The sequence below is a fragment of the Daphnia pulex genome, chromosome 2 (genome assembly GCF_021134715.1).
Source record: "Daphnia pulex isolate KAP4 chromosome 2, ASM2113471v1".
NCBI lineage: Eukaryota > Metazoa > Arthropoda > Branchiopoda > Diplostraca > Daphniidae > Daphnia > Daphnia pulex.
In genome coordinates, this window is record NC_060018.1 from 9,930,933 (window position 1) to 9,950,785 (window position 19,853).

A 19,853-nucleotide genomic window follows, 5' to 3' on the forward strand; every position below is an offset into this window, starting at 1 on the left:
CCCCTTCTTCTCATCGCGATGATCCATTCCCTTTGGGTTCACGTCTCGTTAAAGCCAAGTCTATATAATGTCTAAGTATGGACGACTTTGCGTCCGTCTATGTGAATAAAAGATTTTCGATGGGGTGTAGACTTGTACAATGTATTCTACCGATAATAAGAATAGGCTATTAGTCGAAAACTCAAAATTCGCAGCTCTCTATCCACATTTCGAAAGAAACAATCGATGGCTGAGGGAATACCACCTAATATCTGAGTACTAATATTTGTCGTTAATGTATAGAGAAGATGGCCTTCTGCGATCGCCTGTATAGATCTTCGACTGTTGGTTTTGTATCATGTGACTAGGATTCCATGTTTTCATTAGATTCCCCCCCCCCTCATAGCATTGCTAATTAGGCCTACCATCGATCAGGTTGCACGGGACCATCACATAATACAGACGGCGCGGGAAGACCGGTACCGAAGGATCCGTCGAACGAAAAAGAGATGAGGGGGTCTACTGTATGTACATCTCGTCGGCATGTATATTGTCGTTCACGTGGAAACAGGCGATGTATAGTAGACATACGTACGGGCGCAGGATTGTTTTTTTATCTTCTTCTGCTGGGAATCTTTTTTTTTCTTTTCGTTCCTGTGATGCTATGGGAAAAATGAACACATCCGCCAGATCGTTCTCTTTCACTTTCTTTCCATCGAGAGGATATATATTAGCACCATCTCCTTTCATCGTGAAAATGCACTCGAGTGGGAGAGAGAGAGAAAAAGTAAATATCACTCTCTGTTTTATGGGCCTACGTCACTGACCATCGAATTTGCCGCGTCTACTATACTAGTCGACATCGTCATCTCTATTACATTATCTGATTCGCACCTTTTTCGGTCGTTCTCAACGGCCGTTACGCGACCTCCAGCATCACAACTCGTTTTTTTTTCTTCCCCCCTTTTGTTGTTGTATATGAAAGGTCTCCTGTGAACTCTCTGAGCCCCCGCACACACATACTATATAACAGGCGAAAAAAGTACTATGCCGTATAATCTAATTACGGTGATCCCTGGGGTAACCGCTGCCCCGTTGGAGACGACGGGCATCAAATTGGCGTCGGGGCGCCGTCGTCGGTCGGCGGTTAAATTCGATAGATTCGATTTAGACATTTTCCTTTTTCACACACAATGTGCTGTATAAGAAGATCGATCGCAAGTCTGTATACACACTGCCATGCTTTTGTCAGTGGCCTTTTGGACGTAATGGCCATCAAAGATGTTGGCTTCTCAGGGCGATAAAGGCTATATAGTTCCGCTGTAATTATATCTTACCTTTCTCGTCGATTGACGTGCTTGGGAGCCCAAAGGAGCCCAACAGAAACGCCCACACGGTCCAGTACGAGAGGAAGTTATTCGATTCATTATCTGACGTAATGTGGGCCTCGACATGAGAACGTCTTCACTCACGTTCCGCGGTGTTGAATATCGACGGGTTGGATCCCAAACTCTTTCAACATTAGAAGGATATCGATGAATTTTTCTTAAAATATTCAGATTGGGTTTTTTCTTCTTTCAACAGTGAGTTGACCTATGCATTCGGCTATTTGCCATATTTTATGGTCGGAAATTGAAAAGTGCGGTGGAAAACAGAAGAGCTGTTTGCTTTATTCATCAGCAAAAATACAGCCTTGTTTGCATTATGGATTTTGCAAACCCTCATATTTGCTAATATCGAAAGATACTTTTTCTTATTTGAAAAAAATAACAAAATGGAGTTTTTGCCGCTTAAACGGCCATCTAACGGTCAAAATCAACATTAGGTTGTATTTCACGGCCAAAAGAACCAAAATTCCAATCACGCCAAGGGGAAAACGAAAAAAATAAAACAAATAATTTTCAAAACAAGAAATATTTGATATTTCATCGGGAACACAAAGATGGAAGCGCCAATAACTGATCATCACCGTCATTATCGGCGGCCCCTGCCTGATCGCTTGCGCCAGCTGTCGCTTGAAGCGGGATATAGCGAACTAGAGAAAGAAAAAAACAAAAACAAAAACGAAACGATTAGCAAACACTCCAAATACATTCGATATTTGACGTTGATTAATAGACAAGAGCAATTTTTTTAAAACACTGTGTGTTTATAATATTTCACCTTTGCTTTTTACGGCGGACAGTTCGTCAACGTCAATCACCGAACTCAGCGTAATCAAATCTGGGCAGACGGGGGATATCTTGCACCAACCTCTAATTAAGAAACATTAATATAATTAATAGTGTTTAAAGTAATATCATCTAACAGCAATTGGCAACACAAAAAGTAAGTTGGCGAACTTATCTTCCGCTTGCAAATGAACATTTAAAAATTGTGTCCGCTTGAAAAAACGTAAACAAGTTTTGACACTTGGCACTTGGCAGCAATGTTCGTGTAGCGTTTTCAAATAAAATTAACGTTGCTCCGACTCTGACCAGGGTGAAAATTCAAAAATGAAGACTAAACTAAACTAATGGCGGTCACTCTTTCCTGCCTTGCAAGCGCCCCCACTCGGACGATCAGCTTCAATGCCATCTATTGGAGAATCAGGCAAAAAGCCCAAATAGATGGAATCTACGCCTGCCTACGACCATTTTCTTTGATTCAGATGAAAAGTAGTCTTTTCCTTTATAAAAATAAAATAAAATATAATAAGCTAAATAAAAAATAATATTTATAAAAATTAAAATGCTTACATGACGAGATACCGCTTACAGCACGGAATCGCTTATGTTAAAAGTGATTAGTACGGCCCGATCTGAAAGATCCTTCACGATCCTGGTCTCTAGTATTACGCCGAAGTCCTAAAAAATTTCCTAAATAAAAAAAGGTAAGTTATTATTTAAAAAATAGAATTAGAAATATTTAAATTTTTTAACTCCACTTTTTTAGCCTTGCAATACCTCAGAATGTTCTCAACGAACAATTTGCGGGAGAAATCCAGGTTCAGCTTTTGATTTGTGAATTTTCTAATTTTTTTCGCCCATATTTTCTTCTGTAGCTTGTTAACCATGGGAGTGTAGAATTCCTAATCTTCTTCTTTAGTAGCGACACTCAGCTTCTTTTTTTTGGGTGTAGACATCACTTGACTAACTCTAAAACTCATGACTTGACTAACTTGATTAACTCTAACAGGACTTGGTTTGTCTAACTCAGGAGAAGAAATGGCAGTTATGCGCCAATTTATCGAACATCTAGAGAAAATGGTACCCGTCCTCCACTAGAAAGCGCTCCTCCTTCTAGGAGGAGGAGTAGGGTCACCTCATTGCTCCTCCTCCTTGAGGTCATCCTTCATTGGTTAGGGAGAGTAGCGTCCTCAACTTCTCCTTCCTAGAGGTGGACGTTATTACTTGATAATTGTTCGAGTGAGCGAAGCGAACGAAGAACCATTTGGATTGTTTGGAAGTAGTGAACACAATAACTGTGTTGACCCTTTTATAATCAGCTGTTTCTAAGCAAACCTACAGTAGCTACCAAAGGTTTTCGAACGCCCGAGAGAACCTTATGTAAAAAGGAGACTTTCGCGGCGATCCCAATTTTTTTTTAGATAATACACCAGTATCAATTTCGTGTTGTTCTGAGTGTTAATCCCGAATAGCTTGATAGTATTTTTAGTCGAAAACGGTTTATGAAACTGATTTTTAATTAGAAAACTACCCTAACTTTACCATTGCAATTAACAGTACATCGAACTAGTTGACGATAACTTTTCATTCAGTGTGTTAACCTTATTTTTAATTTACCCCTTACATTTACTATACTAATTATTAAATCGATATATATACACTCTAACACCATTTCATCATTTTGTTCTGGAATGTAATCAGAACATCATAAAGTCATAATCTGTAGAAGCCTTAGTAGCTTTACCACTCACGAAGTAATATTCCATGGGCAGTCGAAACAAGTTTGTTAAAACACCAGAATTGGCAACGTTTTTATACTTTACAACAACGGAAACTGAAATGATAATCTTCTCCCACTGTTCCCTGTTGTATTTTTCTCATTTATTTATTCATTAATTTTTATTAAAGATTTATCTAAATAAAAATTCTGATCTTTCTATCAACGACACAGTTCATTTTTCATTATTTCACAATCAAAGTCAAATGCATAAAAATTATAATTTTTACTTAGTTTTGATTGAAAGTTCTACTTTAAAGTCCAAACGTTCACTTGCAACGTCAATCAAGATATTTTGCTACGATCTTATGACAGCAAGATATTATCGTTTTAAGCCGTTATGGTATAGTGGTTAGAGTTATCCTGTGTCAAGCTAGAAATCTATTGTTCAATTCCCGATGAAGTCAAATATTGTCATTATGATTTGATAATTTATTAATTTGAAACTGAGCTAAGAGTTTTCACCAGTAATAAACGCAGTTAATAATGGAGATATCAAAAGTGGATGTACCCAGCACTTAGGAAAAAAATGTCTATTATTTTATTCGTAAAGTTGGAAATGAGTATGAGATCCCAGTTTAAAATGCATAATCCCCACTTCTATTACCCTGGATGAAAAGAAAATTGATCGTGGTTTTACAATCTAGATTCAGGCGGAGTTCATACTGGTGTAACACACCCATTATAAGCTATAGGAAACGTATTCAAACCGCAAATCTCCAGAGTCAAATCTCCAGAGTCAGACGATAATTGAATGACTGTTCCGCATGAGCGTTCGCAGCACCAATTTGAAACCAATAAAAAAAGGGTTTGAAATGAGTGTGTTGCACCACACCAGTTTAAACCCCAAAAGCTCCACTAGAGATATACTAATTGGAACGATACAGAGAAGATTAGCATTGCTCCTGCGCAAAAGCTGGGACGTAATCTTCTCTGTCCCGGGGCAAAAGGGGGAAAAAAGAGGGGGTAAGGAAAGAGAGGGGGGAGAAACGTCGGGTGTCGTTTTTCATTTTTTTTTCTTCACATTATTTACCTATTATGGCGTTTATTTTTGAAATGATTTCAGAACAAACCTTTCATGAACGGCGGAATCCGCCCTTCAATTGTTTTCGAGTTCCCTAGCTTTTTTATCTTGGCGTTCTTTTTTAAAGTTGTTGATCTAGATTGAATGACTTTGGGCATCAATTTTACTGTATGTTTTGAATCGGAATAAAAAGAAGTAAAAAAGTCGTTTTTAATCATCTGTATTCATGTTTGAATAGTCAACTGAAATAATCCTCATAAGAGAAATCACCCGAGATAAACAACGATGAAAAACATACAAATGATACAATGTATGGTTGAATTGTCAACCGAGAGAAGAGAAAAAAAAACGGAAAGACAGTCAACGGTTGGTTGAGCAGTTATTGAGTAAAAAAGGAAATATTAGTTAGACTTTGCAATTCTCATTTCGGCTAACCATTGTTCTTTCGACTTTCCCTCAGTCGCCGAGCAAAATCTCTTCCCCTTGAACTGGGTGTGGCCATCAGAAGTGATCGGATGGTTGCACTTGTTGCAGGAATATTCCTTTCTTGGTTTTTTAACTTGCGCCGCCTCTCCTCTCAGTTCCTTTGCCCTTTTTCTCCACTGGGTCCAGTTGTTGAGTCTGATCTTCGATGACCAAAGGAGCTTCATCAATTATTTCTGGAGCCATTTCTGGATTGGTTTCAGCCAACGCTGGAATCGTGGCATGTTGTCTCACCTAGACAGAATGATGAATCGAAGATGGAACTCACAGCCAAAATAAATTATAAAAATCACCTTTGCAAGCCCACTGTAATCTGAGGGTTCAGGAAATATCATGGGGTTGAGTGGCGTCTCACCACCAGCAGGCATACACTCCAGACTTTTTGACGGTGTTAGGGCTGTCGCCGACAGAATACAGGGTGCACTTAAATTAGCCCCTTGAAGTAGCAACTGAATCTCAGAATGCCTCGTTATATCCTTTAACCTAGTTCAAGAATAAAGAATAGTAAACATCAATAAATTTCAACACGAAAAAGGTTTTGTAAATTACCACATGCTCAGAGTCGTCTCATTAATTGATAGAGTGCAACGCCAGTTTTTTCAACAATTTGGGGGCATCCCATGACGCGATTTCTAATTCCGTTGTACCGTTGCACAATTTTCGCATATCGCAAAACATAAGGCGCCTTTTGTGGGGAGGTGATCGAAATTGAAAGTCTCGTGCAGATTACTTCCACCAAGCGGTTTTTCCGCGGGGAATGCGACGGGGCCCCAGCCGTGATGAAACAACGCTTCATGGCCTCTTAGCCAACGTGGCCACTTATATTTTTCGATTTAGAAAATCGGCCCTGACCGGGCTTTAGCGTTTTGGTGGATGTCAACGGTTTTTTATCAAAATCAGAAAGATTTTGATAAAGTTGAATGAAAGTGTCTGCATCTTTTCTTTTAAAAGCAAGACTGGAAGACTCCAAGAGAAATGTTGCCATTTTGTCGACGAGATTCCAACCCGGAATGTCCATGCTCACGTCACAAGCAGTATCGTCATCGGATTGCTGACTATACAAATAAAAATAAAATTCAAATTTATAGTTGAAGAAACCTCATACACCAGAAAAAATACCTGATCACAAAAGAACCACAGGTAATATCCAGCTCTGGATCCAAGTCCTTTGCTTCAGCTGGGGTTAAGAAGGTCTCCTCTTCTCCAATTCCTTCGTCTATCTCTTTGTCGACGTCTAATGACAGTGTTGAGACGTTTTCACCATACAAATATTCAACTCCCAACAGCTCTCCGCTAGAAAATGAAGGCGGCCGATAACAAGGATCAACGGGGACCCCCATCACAGATGATGAAAGCTGATGTAGTTTGTTCTTTAGAGCGATGGCGAGGTGACACTGGGGCGTCAAGCGAAGCCGATTTTCTTGCCGTGTTCCATCTTGCGATTCCGTCGAGAAGAAACGCTTCAAAATGCATGTCATTGGCCGACGTTCCTACGATACCACACAAAAAAGATTAATTTGCTGATTACAGTAAAAAATCTAACGTTCACGCTTACCTGGAATAAAAATTTTTGATTTGGCTATGGAAACTTTCTAACGAAGTGGTGCCTCTTGCACAACGATAAACCGGCAACGAAATTCCCCCTTTTTTGATTGATCCTGTTTTTGTATACAGAAGAACACCGGTAGGATCTTGAAGACACTGAATGTGTTTTATTTCTGTTTCCAAAATCTCAAACGCGTTTTCCCGAAGGATGGGCACTCCCAACGTATCTGTCACATCCATCAACGATGAAAAAAGTTCTTAAAGAAGATTGGTCGTATTCTCCACTCCTCGGGTCCTGCGACGACAATGTCTGGCCAGCTCCTGTTTAGTTATGGATTTCAAAACGGTTTCTTGTGATGGTTGTCTGATTCCGGCAAGCTTCAATTCGCCGCACTTAGCCTCTTTTTGCAATGCTACATCACTGGAATGCAATTCGAAAATGGCCGTCGAAATTCGTGACATACAGATGCCATACAGTGGGTGAGACTCGTTTGTGGAAGCGAAAGCAAGTCTACGCATAAAGTGTCAGGAATCTAGAAGAATTATCAAATTGTCCCAAAGGTTGAACATTGTGGTAAATTTGAACGAACAGCAGTCCCGATCGGAGTAAAGCACAAGTGGAGCAGGTTGCCCAGTACTGTGGTATCGAGCAATGAGTCCTTGATCCATTTTATCCAAGTTGGAAAGAGATTCGGAAGTTGTCAAAATGGAAAGTAGAATTTCGCCCTTCTCATTCCCAACGTTAGTACACCACGACACTGAATTAGCTGAAGTCCCTTGCAGTTTTCGCGTTACTTTATTCGTAGAATCAATTTTCAGAATTGAGACGTAAATTGATGTAGCACTTCCTTTTAGCGTCTCCAAACGGGACCAAACATCGCGAACGTAAACAGCTAAAAACCACTTTTGCGTTGGTGGGGTTTTGAAGACAGGTGGGGCTTCGTACTGCGCTGGTGTAAGGTTAAGCCTTGCTCTCTCATTTTTATGACGTTGGCAATCGGAGAGGTAGATCAGGGTGTTTCGCATCCACTCTTCGGATTGAAGCTCGTGAATGTCATTGCATAGTGCAGTCGTACTGTTACCCAGAGTCCGGACTCGCATTAAAGACACCATTGATTTGTCGCACGCGATTTTTCGAGTTAGAACTATCCCAAATCGGGCTTTGTCGTCTCCAGTTAACTGCTCCATGAGATGATGTTCATAAGATATGAAGGTGCCTTTACATGATGAACATTCCAGATATTCTGCAGCTAAATAGTGACGGTTCTTTATGTCGATTACCAAGCTCACCCTACGATAAAGTCCTTTTGAAGTTAGTGAGTGTTGGCGCGCACAGCACGGGCATTTAAAATCAAACAGCCACATTTTTCGTGGCATCCACAAATAGAGTCTCTTGTAAAAATAAGATCCAAATGAAGGGAGGTTGCTCGATGGACCAGGTGGGTGTGGTGGATGCCACCAATTTTTAAGGTCGCACACGAAGACACCTTTTGAAGCAAAGAGATGTTGTCCGATCCATTGCCAATCATTTGGATCAATTTTTTCTCGCCAACCTAACGGAAGGCGTTGCAAAAAGTCCGTTTTTCGATGAGGAGACTCCATCAATTTTCTCACCGCATTGCCAGTTGAAGGGCTCTTGACCTCTTGTGACGTGGATTCTTTATCGAGAAGTAAAGGCCAAAGACCATTTAAAAGTGGGTCAGAGTTGTATGAAGGCGAGTCGTAGCTGTGTGAAGACGAGCTAGCAGGCGAGGTGAAGCTGCTTGAAAGCAATCTAGAATTCTGCACCTGAAATAGAAAGGAAAAGAAAACGTTTTAGAATAATACTTTAACAGGTAACTTCTCTTTAAACCAACTTACATGATCTGTTGAAGCTGAAGAGAAGGTGGATGATGTAAACTCAGCCTTGTCTTTATCGCTTTGTGGCAGATTGCTGCTGCAGCTGTCAGTCTATATCAAAATCAAAAATTTGTCGACAAGTGAAGCTTCTCTTTAAACCAACTTACATGATCTGATGAAGCTGAAGAGAAGGTGGATGATGTAAACTTAGCCTTGTCATTCTTATATTGTGGCATATTGGTGCTGCTGCTGTCAGTCTAAATGAAAATCAAAAAAAAAAATTTGTCAACAAGTAAAGCTTCTCTTTAAACTAACTTACACGATCTGATGAAGCTGAAGAGAAGGTGGATGATGTAAACCTAGCCTTGTCTTTCTCAGATTGTGGCAGATTGCTGCTGCTGCTGTCAGTCTAAATGGCAATCAAAATCAATAAATTGTCGACAAATGAAGCTTAACTTAAAACTAACTTACATGATCTGCTGAAGTTGAAGAGAAGGTGGGTGATGTAAAGTCAGCCTTTATCTTCTCAAATTGTGGCAGATTGCTACAGCTTTTTACTTCAATGTAAAGTGAGGGGAATAAAGAATTTCATGAGAACGATACTATTGTTTTACATTTCCACAACAAACTACATACCTCCTTTAGATGAAAATTGCAAGTGCATGATAAGCTTCTGCCTACTGCATCTCTTGTTCTTCCACTTTTAAGTGGAAAAAGATCAATGTGTTCAATCTTTCCCTCCATTCTTTATCCGATTTTACCTTCTTCGGCATTTTGAGTCAGTTTATCAAAGCCTTACTTGAAATTAAAACGAAAATTGCTAGAGTAAAGGATGACACGCAAAATCGTGAAGCGTTCCACTTTTTTTCCCCATCAACCTTCTGCCCCCCACCTGATCACTCAATTGACATTTTCCAAACACAAAATAATAACATTAAATAAAAACGTGATTTTTGCTGTAATTAATTTAACACTGCAGCAGAATATATGTTGTTAATCGACCAGGTATAAAGTAATCGCCTTTGGTACATTGAAATGTGATACGGAATACATATACTGAAATTGGAACAGAGAAGATTAGCATGACCCCTGCGCAAAAGCTGGGGCGTAATATTCTCTGTCCCGGGTCGAAATGGGAAGAAAAGAGGGGGGAAGGGGGAAGAAAAAGGGAAAGGAGGAAGGCGCTTGCCAACTTACATATTTTCAAATTTTTAAGTTTATAAAATGGCCAGCTTGTTCGCATTGACGCCCCTCTTTGGTTTCTTGCTCGTCGTTACCTAGGCAACAGACGTATCTTTCGTTGTTCTTTAGATCAAAGTGAAATTCTCCTTTGACAACGTCACTTTTAAATCGCTCACTTTCCTTTCATTTATTCGGGGAAATTTATTTAAGCGTCGTTTTTTTAATTTGGATAAATTGTGCAAATTTTTTGAGTTCTTTTTTAGTTTTTTATTCGTGTTGGTATCGGTCGTTATTGAGACATACGATTTTTATATTTTCCCAGAACAGGAAGCTATTACTGATATATATTCAATAAGTATTTATTTTTCCTTGTTATTGTTATTTGTAGGTTTTAGTTCATTTTTCCACTCTTATTCAATTATCATATCAAGATTATGCATGTAGTTGACATAAATTGTCCACAAACAGCAGTTCATACCACGCCCTCTACGCTAGATATTGCAGGTAAGTGGTATTCTTATAACAAGTGAAAGCTTATCGCTACAAATGTAAGTTCATGCCATCATTAATGTGATGTTCCTAGTTTTCAGAGCACCAGGTCTGCGTGAGAAGAATTGTTAGATAGTCCAGTCTACTGGCATGTTCCAATACGCTAGATATATTGCTAGTAAGTAGTATTCTGATAACAAGTGAAATCTTATCGCTACAAATGTAAGTTGAATCATGCCATCACTAATATAAATTTTTTTGGTAACCGTACAATTCGGCCAAAAAAATACGATTCGGCCTGGCCGAATAAAAAACAAAGAATTGTGGCCGCTTTTCTGAGTTTTTTATTCGGCCAAGGCCGAATCGTATGAGTGGAAAAATACATTGAAATATACAATTCGGCCAATGCCTTGTTTTTATGTTTTTTATTCGGCCAAAAATGGCGAGTAATTAATTAAAAAATATACCGTTCGGCCAATTAATCAGACTTCTTTCTATTCTTGAATTGAGTGGTGGCCGAATGAGAAATTATTGACTTTTTGCGATTCGGCCAAAAAATTTTTTTATTTGGCAACCATTATATTGAAGGAGGGAGAAGGCCGGAGGATGTCCGCCAATAATTTGGTCTATAATAGTCAACATTCTAGTTTGAATTTTACTAATTGCCTTGGATGAACACTCGGAACACTCTGAACGTCTATCCATACTTTATAATGTCTCAGTGCTTCATTTGCAAGTTATAATTTGTTGGTGCTGTGGGTCGACGTTGTACAATGGAGCAGTCAAACATCCACGTTTCCATCAAATTTGTGTCCAAAATGGCCCAATCAGCGTACAGCGTTTTAAAGCTGCTGTACGCTGATTGGCAATTTTGGACACAAATTTGATGGCAACACAGGATGTTAGACTACTCCATTAAGAAAATTAAGTGTAAAAAATTAGTTGCTCAAATAAACCTAAAAGGTCAAATGGCTGACAGCCCTATTATCTGAATAGCCCTGAACAGCCCTGAATCGTCTGATAACCTTAATACGATTCGGCAAAAAAACTTGGCGAATAATTTTTCGGCCGAATCGTCTCATAAATTTAAGGCCTCTGGCCGAAAATTTTTTTTTTAAATAATTGGCCGAATCATTCAATTTTTCAACAGGCCGAATCATTCAATTTTTTCAACAGGCCGAATCGTATATCGTCAAAAGATCATTCGGCCTAAAGTTCAAAATTGTTTTTGGCCGAATCGTACTGTATTCATTTTTTTATGTTCCTAGTTTTCAGATGACCAGGTCTGCGTGAGAAGAATTGTTAGATATAGTCCAGTCTACTAGCATGTTCCAATTTTTTTTAAATTTACGTGATGGCAATCTTGCATCACTAAACAGACAAGATAATTTATTGTCATTACGATTACGTCAAAATATGAAAAATCATATTTTGTTTACTTCTTTTTTGATAGGTTGATCCAAAAATGCAAAAAATGCCGAAAGAAGGAAAAACTAATGCTGAATGGAAAGAGCGTTTGCAGCAGTATGCTACCGGTAGTTTTCGATTTGGCAAAGGACAAAAACCGCCACCTCAGTCGCCATGGAGTAAAGCAATTAAGCAAATTGATAAGTGCCCTAAGAAAAACAGATCGAAGGATTTGTTCGGGAAGGCTGTCCTTTGTAACTGTGGATATAATCATAACAGTGTACTTATATTTCATTATTTTATTTTGAATTGATATGCTTCGAAATGTATGTGATAGATCATTTTTCATATTCGTTTCATATCAGGTATCGGACAATCGTTCACTGTCTTCTGTCAAATCAATCTTATCAGTGGCAGCGGATACAGAAAACTCCAGGCCTACTTTGATCGCCACCTCGTGAAATAAGGAAGCTATTCGACCTTCACAGGTAAAATTTTGTCAATTTTATTCAATTTTATTATTTCTTTGTGATCGATTAAATAGCTAGAAGCCTAACGTGTGTTATTCTTCTCATTTAACAGGAATCTAGTAGCAAGTTTGACTACTCTAGCCGTCTTCCAATGGGTTGGAAGGAGACGTTGGACCCTAACGATATCAACTGGATTGCACATAGTCTCTTTGCCACTAAGGGAGTTTTAGTGTGTTAGCTGAAGACGTGGTGGTTCCCACCGGAAATTCCAGGACCACAGGAGAATAAAATTCCTCTAGTCAGCGACTTTTTCCAGCGCCGCCTATTTCTGTGGATTCCGAGGAAAATGTGGGCTTCAGAGTTCAAATGTCTGTATTGCCCCATCGTTCATTCTTTGATTTCGAAAGGACTCTAAAATTGAGTGTGGAGTGCATAGATCTAAAAAAATGCTTTTATTAAGCAATTGAATACCTCGAATGCTCTTCCTGTAACGGCACTTTCCTTTCGTACGATTACCGCTTGCTGCAAAAGCTCCCAGATGACGTGAATGCTCGTTTTCCCATTGTTCTAACCCGAAAGTTCGCAGCAGACCAGTCAATTGTGGCTCTTCTGAGAGCAAGTTTAATTGGGAACAGCCCAACTGCTCTGTGTAATGATGTACGAGAACTACATACGGAAGAATGGATGCGTAACACGGTGGCATATCTTAGTGACTGCAAAAGACACAAAACGGACCGAGAGAGAAAGAAACAACTTTCCTGCACTTACGATTCACCGCCCGAGTTAAAAAATCCCCCAACACCGAAGTGGTTTCTGGCCATATATGTCAGAGATGGAGATCAACTCTACCAAGAAGGTCGCGAAAAAACTTCAATGAAAAGCTGCTGATTTCGTTTCTTGGTGTGCGAACGTCGGCAATCAGCGTGGAGAAGTCCTCATGTCAATTCTTACGATGTTGGAGAGCTTAGCTAATTTTGACCGAATGGCGCAAGGCTTAATGGAAATTTTTGAAAAATCCCAGCCCAATCCGTTAGTATAGTACACAGACAGAGATTGCTGTAAATCAGACGGCCCATCCAAATTTCAAAAGATGTTCCATCGGTGGAACTAATTAATCATCAGACTGGATTCGTGGCACTTACTGCGTCGTCTGTCTTGTGCGTGCACCAATGAATCTCACCCGCTTTACGGGACTTCATGTCTCAGATTTCTGTCGCCATTTTTGAGTGGAACCATGCTGATGTAGAATTTCTAAAAAAAAGCAAAAGTGTCAGAGTTGCAGATGCCCAAAATGAAAAATCCCTCGATAGAGACGGCGATGAAAGCAATCTCTAAGCAAGAACTTGCTGGCCATTGTCGTCAAAAGACTAGGAGCGTTACAAATACTACCAGCATGCTCGAAAACTTTTTTCCTTTTTACTGAACGCCACAGACACCCTTGCTGTCCCGCTTCTGAAGGAGGATGCCATGGCTGTTCTGAACACAGAATCAAGACACGTTCAGTGCCTACAAGATTCAACAGGAGTTCAGCTTCACACGAAGGTTGACACAATAGAAAAGGAAACATTTCTCTTCCCGTGTACAGGTGTGGAAGGAGAACTACATCCCTGGAAAGCTTCACATTAAGAATTTCATACCTGGTATGTGTTTTTCTTTGGGTAATTTATAAAGCTAAGCTCGACGTTTGTAATCTGTCTGTCAGTTTATTTCAAACTTTCCGCTATCTTAGCAGAAAAAATTTGAATTAATTGCACCAAAAATGATTTCACCTGGTTTTATTTGAATTTTCAGGAACATCCGCAAACGATCTTCATTTTCAAGCATTTCTCCTGAACGGACTTTCCAGGTGGAATACTGCGCGAGCAGCCGCCTCAATTGAGGCCCCAGCACATTTCAGATCGTTTGACAACAAGCTACAAGGAAAACGAGATCAACTTTCATTTTATCTGTTAGGAAAATGGCTCGACATCAATTATCGCCCGCCGTCTGCTTATACTGGCGAGGTCTTCGGAGTCGAATATTTGTATACTGAATGTGTTACAGCAGCACCAACATCTTTAAGTGACATTGACGGTGGAATAGAAGAAGAAACTGCCGAAGACAATTTTTATTGTCATTCTCCCGTTGGCATTGAAGAACTCGATCCTGAGGTTGATGTGGCATGTGCGACGTTTATTGAAGCCTCAGAGTTGAATTCCTCAGATGATGAAGAAGAGTGCAGAATCGATTTAAGATCGATTCCTTGGTGGGATAAACTTGACAAACTTGCCGCTGCCCTTTGTTAATTCAACGAGCCTTAGTGTAACTAAATCCGAGGCAGAAAACGTGGTCCGTTTGTATGAGGATTTGTCAGATTTTGACAAAATTCCTTTGAAGTATACAAGAATTCTGAAACCATCGCGCGGTTGCTTCGGTTGATCTAAAAATAACAGTGGCCACGTTGGCCAAGAAGCGATGAGAAGCTGTTTTATAACAGCTGGTTCCCCATCTTTGACACCAACAAAGAGCAGAATCGTTGAGGCCATCTGCTTTCGTCTATCTCTTGAGATAACTTCACCAGATAAAGATCCTCAGATTTCTCGTTATGGAAAAATCGTAAACCGCTATAATTAGAACCGAATGCGTATTATGGATTGCTCATCAATTCTAGAAAAAACCGGTCTTTCTTTATTTCCAATTAACGAGACAAGAGTAATTCTTTGGTAAGTTTGACGAATTTAGCCAAAGTTCGTCTATTTCTGTACCTATTTATGTTTTCATTTTTTTTTGTTTTATGTTTAAAAAATAAGATTAGGATATCCGAAGTACATTTACTACTCCAGGAAATTCAGCTCCCCGAACTACCTACCACCTCCTTCGAAGCTCTGCCGCTAGCAAAGGAGCGAGAGATGCACCTTGCTCAACCCACAAATCCGTTTGTTTTTGCTGAGCCGGAAGATCGAACAGGATTGGCAAAAGTGAGAAAACGTTTATTGGTGCAAAAGGAGTGTGATGAACAAGCCGAAGGAATAGAGATAAGTGATCAAGCAACCGAGTGTCAACAAGCAACATGCAATCAAGTGCTGGTGAAACCAGCTATTCCAAAACAACTGCATGGAGGAAGCGGAAAGCCGAATTAGAATCTCAATCAAAGCGCCAAGGAAGCGAGCCAAACTCATCCAGTTCTCAGAAGATCAGAAAAGAATATACCTTCAAAAATTGTGATCAACCCATGATTAGTCAAGGACACACGCAATATTGTGGTCAAAGATATTGTCCGAAGGACAATCCCCTTTCAAAAACTGAATGGCTTGAAGAGAAATGAGTCGAATCAAAAAAGTAAGATCCAGGTAACGAATAAATAAAAAAAAATGTTTCCCCTCAAACTTCAGTTTTTGCTAAAGGTTGCTAATATATTGCTTATGTTTGCTTACATACAACTCACTACTTTATTTCATTATGTATCTCAATTTGCTGTTTAGCCATTTCTACAGTTCACGTATCTCACTTTCCTGTGTCTTTGGCCATTTCAATGCTTTGCATATATTACCTTTCTGTGTATTTGGCTATTCCAACAAATCACATATTTCACTTTGCTGGGTTTGGCATTTAAACAGTTCACGCATCTCACTTTGTTGTGATTAGCTATTTCAACAGTTAAGTGACTAATGGCTGACATGCCCTACCTCAATCAAGAAATTTAACACAAAGCAATTTGAAAAGAAATAATACGTTTGTTTTTGTTTCCTAATTCATTTTATTGGCCATCGTATTGCTAGAGGAAGTAGGCAGATACATATTGGTCTTTAAATTTATTTTGCTAACAGATAATAATTATTAATAATACATGCAACTGATGCAGACGACAGGTAATAAGAAATTTATTTTTGCAGCAAATAGATAACATCCAAAATATACTTTACCCCAAGTGAATCAAGATTGAAAGTTTGGCACATTAAACGAAATGCTAAACATAAACAGACGAAGACGACGTCGACTGACAGCGAGAGGGGCTTCTAAACTAGATTGCGATCGTTTTAAACGTAAAGGGAATAAAATTGATTGAAACTAACTGAACTGGTAGAGAATGAAATTTAAATTAAACAGAAGAGATTGCTAAGGAACCTGAAATTGACCAATGTAGATTGTACAATCGTTGTGATTGATAATCCCAAATTGTTGATCAGTCCAGCCATATATCACGTACAACAGCATGGCGCAAAAGAAAGAATACTCCAACAGGAAGTGCAGAAAAAGAAAAGGAGCAAGAACGAAAGGCTTACACCTGCAATAATTGTCAACAACTGATGACAACTACCAATGGACATTCACAGTTTAGGGGACAACGTTACTGTCCAAATACAGAGACGCTCACAAAAGAGGAATGGCTAGAAGTAAAGAAAAACGAAAAGAAAAAATAATGTGAGTCCTTTTTTTTGTGTGTTCTTTAAGTCTTTAATTCATGTTGGTTACTATTTCTATAACCATTTACTACAGAATGTAATGTTACTTTAATTAAATATTAAAGTATAGTTACAATCTGTAATAGTGAAATTATGACTCTTCCCTCTCTGTCCAATTCTACACATTTAGTCTCACCTTGTGGTAGTACAAAATTGAGACTCTCTTAGCCCTCTCTTAGCCCGGTTATAGTCCAAAACTACCAGCTTCTGATGGCCAACCTTTGAGTCCACCCTCTCATCCAAGTTTTTGACATTTAGTCTCAGCTTATGGTAGCACAACATTGAGAACGCTCTCTTAGCCCAGTTACAGTCCACAACTACCAGCTTCTGATAGTCAACCTTTGAGACCGCTCTCTCATCCGAATTTTAGACATGTAGTTCAGCTTGTGGTGGCACAAAATTGAGACCGCTCTCTCAGCCCGGTTACAGTCCAAAACTACCAGCTTCTGATAGCCAACCTTTGAGATCGCTCTCTCATCCCAGTTTTAGACATGTAGTCTCAGCTTGTGGTGGCACAAAATTGAGACCGCTCTCTCAGCTCCGTTGCAGTCCACAACTACCAGCTACCTGAAGGACCACCTTTGAGACCACTCTCTCATCTCAATTTTAGACATGTAGTCTCAGCTTATGGTGGCACAAAATTGAGTCCGCTCTATCAGACACCCTCAGTCACAAACAATAAAGTTACATACAAATTTATTGATGTAAATGTAATATTTTGTGTATTATATGAACTTTAGGAGGACTGATCTACGACTCTAATATTACCTGCAGAAAATGTTCACCAGATGAGGCATTAGAGATTGAGGAACAGCTGGAGAACACTTTTCTTGCGCAAGTGAAATTACGGAATGATTTTATTGTTACCTGTCGTCTCTTTATTATTTGTTTTCTCTCTACAATCCGAATTTGTGTAATGAAGCTTGATTGTTTGAAGTATCAGTAATGAAGCATAATTTTTTGTCCCGAAAAGCACATGTTTCATTTCAAACAAAGTAGCTTGAAGAAATAAATGCAAATTTTAACTGGTGTCGCCGCTGTTAAACAATTAGACAAACATAAACAACAAACAATTGAAGGGGGCCTCTCGAAATCTCCCTCTTCTTTTTTAAACGGTAGGTCCTTTAAAAAAAATGAGAAACGCATCGCTTTCCCCTCTTCTCCTTTTCCCTTCCTTTCCCCCTTCTCTTTTTCCGTTCCTCCCGTCAAAGAGAAGATTACGCCGAAGTTTGTTTTTGCAACCCCTGGTGCTGTTGCCTCTCTTTCAATTTGGAACTTTCGGAACCTTTGAAACTTTTGGAACCCATTTGGAACTATTGGAACGATTTGGAACAAATTTGGAACATATTCAGATTTCTTCCGCTTGGGTCCCGAGCAGTTGGTCTTTTTTCGTTTAATTGATCATTACATCTTCATTTTAGCACACAGGTTCCGTCATCCAGTTGACTTTAAATTTAATTCTCTACCAGTTGAGTTAGTTTTAATCATATTTATTCCCTTTACGTCTAAAACGATCGCAATCTATTTTAGAAGCCCCTCTTGCTGTCAGTTGACGTCGTCGTTGTCTGTTTATGTTTAGCTTTCGTTTAATGTGTCAAACTTTCTATATTGATTGACTTGGGGTAAAGTAAATTTTTGATGTTATCTATTTGCTGGTAAAGTATATTTCTTATTACCTGTATTGGTAGCATGTATTATTTATAATTACTATCTGTTAGCAAAATATATGTAAAGACCAATATGTCTCCCAGTGTATCTGCCTACTTCCTCGTGCAATACGATGGCCAATAAAATGAATAAAGAAACAAAAACAAACGTCTTACTCTTTTCAAATTGCTTTGTATTTTATTTCTTGATTGAAGTAGGGCATGTCAGCCATCAATCAGTTAACTCTTAACTGTTGAAATAGCTAAACACAGAAAAGTGAGATGCGTGAACTTTTGAAATGCCAAACACAGCAAAGTGAGATATTTGAACTGTTGGAATAGCCAAACACACAGAAAGGTAAGATACGTAAAGTATTGAAATGGCCAAAGACACAGGAAAGTGAGATATGTGAACTGTAAAAATGGCTAAAACAGCAAATTGAAATACATAATGAAATACAGTAGTGAGTTGCTAAGTAATATGTTAGCAACCTATAGCAAAAACTGAAATTTGATGGAAACGATTTCTTTTTCATTTATGTCGTAACCTGGATGTTACCTTGGATTGTCGTACCTTGAATCTTTAATTCGAATCGTTTCTGTTCAAGCAACTGAGTTTTTGAGATGAGATTGTCTTTCGGACAATATCTTTCACCGCGATATTGCATGTGTCCTTGGCTGGTCATGGGTTGATCACAATTTTTGCAGGTATATTATTTTCTGATTTTCTGAGAACTGGACGAGTTTGGCTCGCTTCCTTGGTGGTTTGATCGAGATTCTAATTCGGCTTCTTCAAATATATATCTTCCGGCTCAAAAAAAAACAAACGGATTTGAGGGTTGACCCTGGTACATCTCTCTCTCGTTTGCTAGTAGCAGATTGTGGAGTAGTAACTGTACTTCGAATATCCTAATCTTATTTTTCAACTTAAAACACACAATAAAATAAAATATAAGTGCCAGAAGTAGACGAACTTTCGCTAAATTCGTCAAATTTTTCCAAAGATTTACTCTTGTCTCGTTAAATGGAAATAAAGAAAAACCTGTTTTTTCTAGGACTGATGGGCAATCCATAATACGCATTCGAATCTGGTTATAGCGATTTACGATTTTTCCATAACGAGAAATCAGAAGATGTTTATCTGGTGACTTTATCTCAAGAGATAAACGAAGGCAGATGGCCCCAACGATTCGGCTCTTTGTTGGTGGCAAAGATTGAAACCTTCTCATCGTTTCTTGGCCAACGTGGCCATTGTTATTTTTAGATGGACCAAAGCGACCGCGGGATGGTTTCAGTAATCTGGAATATTTCAAAGGAATTTTGTCGAAATCTGACAAATCATTATACAAACAGACCACTTTTCTGCCTCGGATTTAGTTACACTAAGGCTCGTTGAATTAAA

At 39.0% G+C, this 19,853-nt stretch overlaps 1 long non-coding RNA gene and 1 other non-coding gene across 2 annotated transcripts; one reads left to right on the forward strand and one right to left on the reverse strand.

Annotated features, from left to right (window-relative positions):
• Nucleotides 1–1,619: 1,619 nt before the first annotated feature.
• Nucleotides 1,620–2,266, reverse strand: LOC124206179. Its single transcript, XR_006879604.1, has 2 exons — nucleotides 2,143–2,266; nucleotides 1,620–2,014 (listed from the first exon to the last, which is right to left on the reverse strand). It is a non-coding gene; the product is annotated as an uncharacterized LOC124206179 (long non-coding RNA).
• A 2,511-nt stretch (nucleotides 2,267–4,777) lies between these two features.
• Nucleotides 4,778–4,837, forward strand: LOC124189054. Its single transcript, XR_006872608.1, has one exon. It is a non-coding gene; the product is annotated as a U6 spliceosomal RNA (small nuclear RNA).
• The last annotated feature ends 15,016 nt before the right edge of the window (nucleotides 4,838–19,853 follow it).